Here is a 4,885-nt window from a genome sequence, read left to right as displayed (position 1 = left end):
TTGTGATGTTCCCAACCACTGCTGTATCGTCTGCAAACTTCACAATATGACAGCTCGGATGGAGAGGTGAGCAGTCATATGTGAGCAGTGTGAACAGGAGGGGGCTCAGCACACAGCCCTGGGGGGAGCCAGTGCTGAGGATTGTGGTGGAGGAGGAGATGTTGTGGATCTTAACAGACTGTGGCCTGTTGGTCATCTTCACAGAAATAAAAACTTTGGTTTGTGTGAGACAAATCCACTTCCTGGGCAGATCCTGCAAGAAGCAGCAGGAAGCTTCGGCCTCAGCTCCCAGATTAAAGCCTCGGTCAGAGCTCTGCGTTGGTCCACCTTCAGGATAAAGAGAGCTGCTCACAGATATCGATCAGTAAATCTGAGATCAGACGACATGCCAAAACACACACACACACAGCTCGCTTGGCGTTTAGCTTTAACTGGGATTTTCTGTCTGATAGAAGAGCTCGTTAAGGCCGCTCGTGGAAGAAGAAGGCCGACGGTCCTCGTCCTCGTGACAGAGATGAATCTGTGCCTAATAACCTTCACTGACAGACGTAATTCTATCAGGATCCAATCAGCCGCAGCAATTAGATGCTCTTTGTGAGGCGAGGAAAGGGTGTGTGGATCCTAACTGGGGTCAATTAGAGAGTACAGAGCCGCTGCTCAACTCCCACTACATCACAGTGTCTGTCGCCAGCTGACCGTCCTTCTCTTCTCCTTTGATCACATAATATAAATGTATCTCAGCCCTCCTCCTCTCATCTTTCTCTTCCTGCCTGTGTCCCCAGGCAACTTCATCTTGATCAGCCTGGCTGTTTTTTTAAAATCAGTCTACGTTTCCTCGTTTCCTGGAAAAGCTTGCTGTCATGGCCTTGAGGTTATCGCTGCCTCAAAGAGTCACTTCAGTTCCCCTCCGGAGCCTCTGAAGGGTCAGAGTCTCATTGTAGCTGATCTTTATTGTAATCTAATATGAGCTTCATGTTGTTAGGCCACATTTCCATTTCAATGCCAAAGCGTGATGGGTGTCTGCTGACCTCAGAAAAGACAGAGCTTCAGTCTTAGCAGGATTCAGAAGATCTTTCTATATACGCCGACATCAAGCAGGAAGTCAGAGACGTCTCTGCTGTCAGAAAGAAAAAAGGAGAGTCAGCTGCTCATCAATCCAGTCTCAGCGTAAAACACCAGTAACAAACTCTATTACTTTGTTTCCAGAAGAATATTTGTTGATGTTTTTTTATAACTGATCTTGAAAGTTTCTGCACAGAAGAGTTTTACTACTTTTTGCCTCATGTTTAACATGCAAACAAGTCTGCAGAACTGAGAGCTCAGTCTCAAATGACTCCCATCTTATCATCATCTGCCAGCAGAGGCGGAGGTGGAGTGAGACTGTTATTGCTTGTGTGTGTTTGTGCTGTTATATAATATTTGATGTAGTAGTTGCTGAGAGTCATTGTGGCTGTAGTTTGGAGGTCCGTGCTGCCATCTGAACCCAAGTTGGGTTGAGAAGCACATCTGGTGTAAAACAACGGCCAGAACTTTCCAGCTGTGGATTCCCTTAAAGAAGGGAGTAGCTGAAAGAACAATGACAACATTGGCTGAGAGCCATTCACAACATAGACTTTATGACATCTTGTAACACTGCATGAAGATAACACCAAGTATTATTTTCAAGGTTTGACCAAAACGGCTTCAACATCGTTTCTTTCAACAAAAGTTGATCTTAATCTAAGACTCTGACATTTAAGGTGAAGAACAATATGCAGTCTTCCAAGGATTGTTACTCCTATTTTAAAGTGATTTTACTTTGCATTGTCATTTTGTGGCATTAAAGAGAATGATTTCTGTAGTTTGATCTGGTTGTCTCATGCTTTACACACGACTATCATGTTTGAATCTCAGTGGATTTTTCTCCAGCATCACATGGATAAAAACTACAACAGTGCAGTGAGACATGAGTAAAGATTATTTTTGCATTTAAGGTCAGAGCCACAACTCTGCTCCACAACTTCATTTAAATTCATCACTTTAGTTTGAAGATTCATTTTTTCAAATACGAGCCTACAAAACTGATGTTGTTAGAACTCAGTTTATTGGGTCTTAGCCTATGAAATGATTTCATATCGTTTCATTTAAAAAAGCACAAGGTCATCTCTTCCCATGTTCCTTAGGTTTTATTGATCAGCCTAAAAATCTAGTAACTTATTTTGATCCTTCCTGTGTGTAACTCTCCTCTGCAGGACTTCAACTGAAATGAGCTTTTATTGTTTCCAAACTTTCATTTCTCTGCTGCTTTTTACAACCCAACCATCCTGAAATCTTGCAGCTCTTTGCAGTCTGAAGCCAGAATCCTGACCTGATGAAGACTCAACACTGCTGCAAACTGGCCTGACCTGTGAGCACAGACAGCACCTGAAGGCACCACGGTGCTGAGAGGCAGCAACAGAAACTCCTGTGGTGCATTTGGTGGTCACAGAAGCTCTATCCCTGCTCAGATCACCGTGTCCTCCCTGTGAGATCTTCTCGTGCACGCCTCCATCTGTTGGAGCTCATCACTCCGTCGGTCGCATGAGAGCACTTATGGAGGATGGAGGAGGGGGAGGAGCCTGCAAGGGACGAAGCTGATTCCCAACAACAATCAGCAGCAGAGGGGCGTTCAGGGAGTGTTTTTGCTTCTTCATTTAGTTTTCCACCACTTCGCAAACACATGTTGAATCCATCTGTCGCCTCCCGGCTGGTACCTTTCATCTGAAGTTCTCACACTCATTTGGACACATCATTGCAAGTCGACATGCGTTAGGATGGCTTCTCTTTATGGATGGTTGGGTCACGTAACACAAAGCACCTATAGACATTTTATCTCCCAGCTCCTTCCAGCAGCCGAGGGATTTAACTTCTGTGAGTTTGTGTGCATGTTTTGTTTACCTGCAAGCCTTCAAAAACAGCTAGCGTGCCGAGCGAGGTAAATAGCAAAGAAGAGGTAATTGCACACAAGGGGATGAAAGTGTGTGTAGTGCAAATGAGAGGCAGCATGCTTGTCTCTCTGTGTGCAGCAGTGTATCGAGTGAGTGCAGAGAGCTTCAGGTTTCACACCACCATAAAGTTAGCACAGGTGTCAGAAAAAGTCTGTAATTAGAAAACAAACAAACAAACAAAAGAGCAAGGAGAGTGAAGGGAGCAGGCATGGAGGAAAGATGGATGTCACCAGAGGCACAAAAAAAAGTCATGTGATTAAACAGCTGACAAGCGTGAAGACAAACTACAGCAGTGACAAGGATTTAATCATTTTAATAATGATAAGAACCACAAAGGTGTGTTTCAGGAACCAGTCTGATTCTGACTCCTCTCTTTAACCCTGACTAACCAGAAGCTAACAGAGGTTCAGAACATGACCTCTGAACTCCTAGGTTCACCTGTAACCTTCTGGATAAAGCTCTAACTCCAGGCCTCGAGGCTCCACTGTCCTGGAAGTTTTAGTTGGTTCCTGCTCCAACACACCTGATTCAAATGGTTAAATTACCTCCTCACCAAATCATCAGGTTCTCCAGAAGCAGGTCCAGAAGTTGTTCATTTAAACCTGGTGTTTTACAGCAAGAACACGTCTAAAACATGCAGGAGAACGGCCCCGAGGAACAGAGTTCGACACGTGCTGTATAATCTTGTGATTGCGTGAGAATTCCCAGCATTTTAAATGTCTCAAAGGCTTGTTTATTCAACTAAAACAGGCTGAACCTCAGAGTTGTTTGCAGACTGAATGCAGCCTGAATCAGCTGAAAAGATTAAATTCTCATTGTTCGCTGCAGCAGAATGAATCAAAATCAAAAATCAGTCCAATAACATGTTAATCTCTGATTGTTTTACACCAATTACATTCCAACGCACAAACAAAAACAACTACAATCCCACAGCGATGTGTAACATTTCCACACTTCAGCTGAATAAAGCTGAAATCTTCCTGAAGCTGCAGTCGGGGAAGAGCAACATGTCGGTGAATTTATCCTGTTTTGAGCTCAGACCTCAGTGGAAATGCAAATAAGTCGGGGCTAAAATAACGTTTAATGTTGGGAAAGTTAAAATCGTGTCGTTTTGAGTCTCTGTTTCTGTTTCAACATTGTGAGACAGATTTGAGTTATTTGGTCGAATCATGTTTTTGGATTTATATGTTTCCACCTGTTTTCCATCAGTAATTTACCCAACTGTTGCCACTTGCTATAAATCCTGCTTGGTTTGTCTCAGACATGGTCCGATTCTCTGCTGGTGCCTGTTGTGAGGTCGGGTCGGGTCGGGTCGTTTAAGCTCCATTAACCCTGTCTGGTTTATAAAGTGTTTGTGTTTCTCAACCTGTTTGTCCTTTCATTTAGTTATGTAACAACATACATCTTGAGTAGAAAGACAAAGATCTGCCGCCCTGCTCACAGACAACCCTGATGCTTGAAAACCCCTGAGGAGCACTTTGACGCTTATGTTTGGTGAGAGCTTTTTTAAGTAAAGAAAAGGTAAAAAGCTGCTTCATGCAGATGAAAACAGCTGATTTAAAACAGGGTCAATCTTTGGAATAATTTTAGACACTGCAATCATTCTTCTGTGTAGGATTTCTGGAATCAGTGGCTGATTTGCAGACTCAGTTCTTGGTTGGACTCCTCAGTGTTTCTCCACGAGGGCAGGCTCTAGTTGTAAAGCTGTGCCAGATCGATGCCCTCCTGTCTGTGGAGGCTTGTGATTGATAAAATGGCATGCTTTTCCTCCTTGCTTTATTAAAAAAACACCTAAACCTTAAGCCTCCAAAGTGCCTGGAGAACAGATTTGGCATGTCCCTCTGCAGGAATGGGCTTCAGCTGCAGAGAGAGTTCAGATCTCTGCAGGTATCCACGGGCAGAGAGCACCAAAGGGAGAC

This window comes from Kryptolebias marmoratus, linkage group LG9, assembly GCF_001649575.2.
Source record: "Kryptolebias marmoratus isolate JLee-2015 linkage group LG9, ASM164957v2, whole genome shotgun sequence".
In the NCBI taxonomy this organism is placed as follows: Eukaryota; Metazoa; Chordata; class Actinopteri; order Cyprinodontiformes; family Rivulidae; genus Kryptolebias; species Kryptolebias marmoratus.
This window is presented reverse-complemented; position numbering follows the sequence as displayed.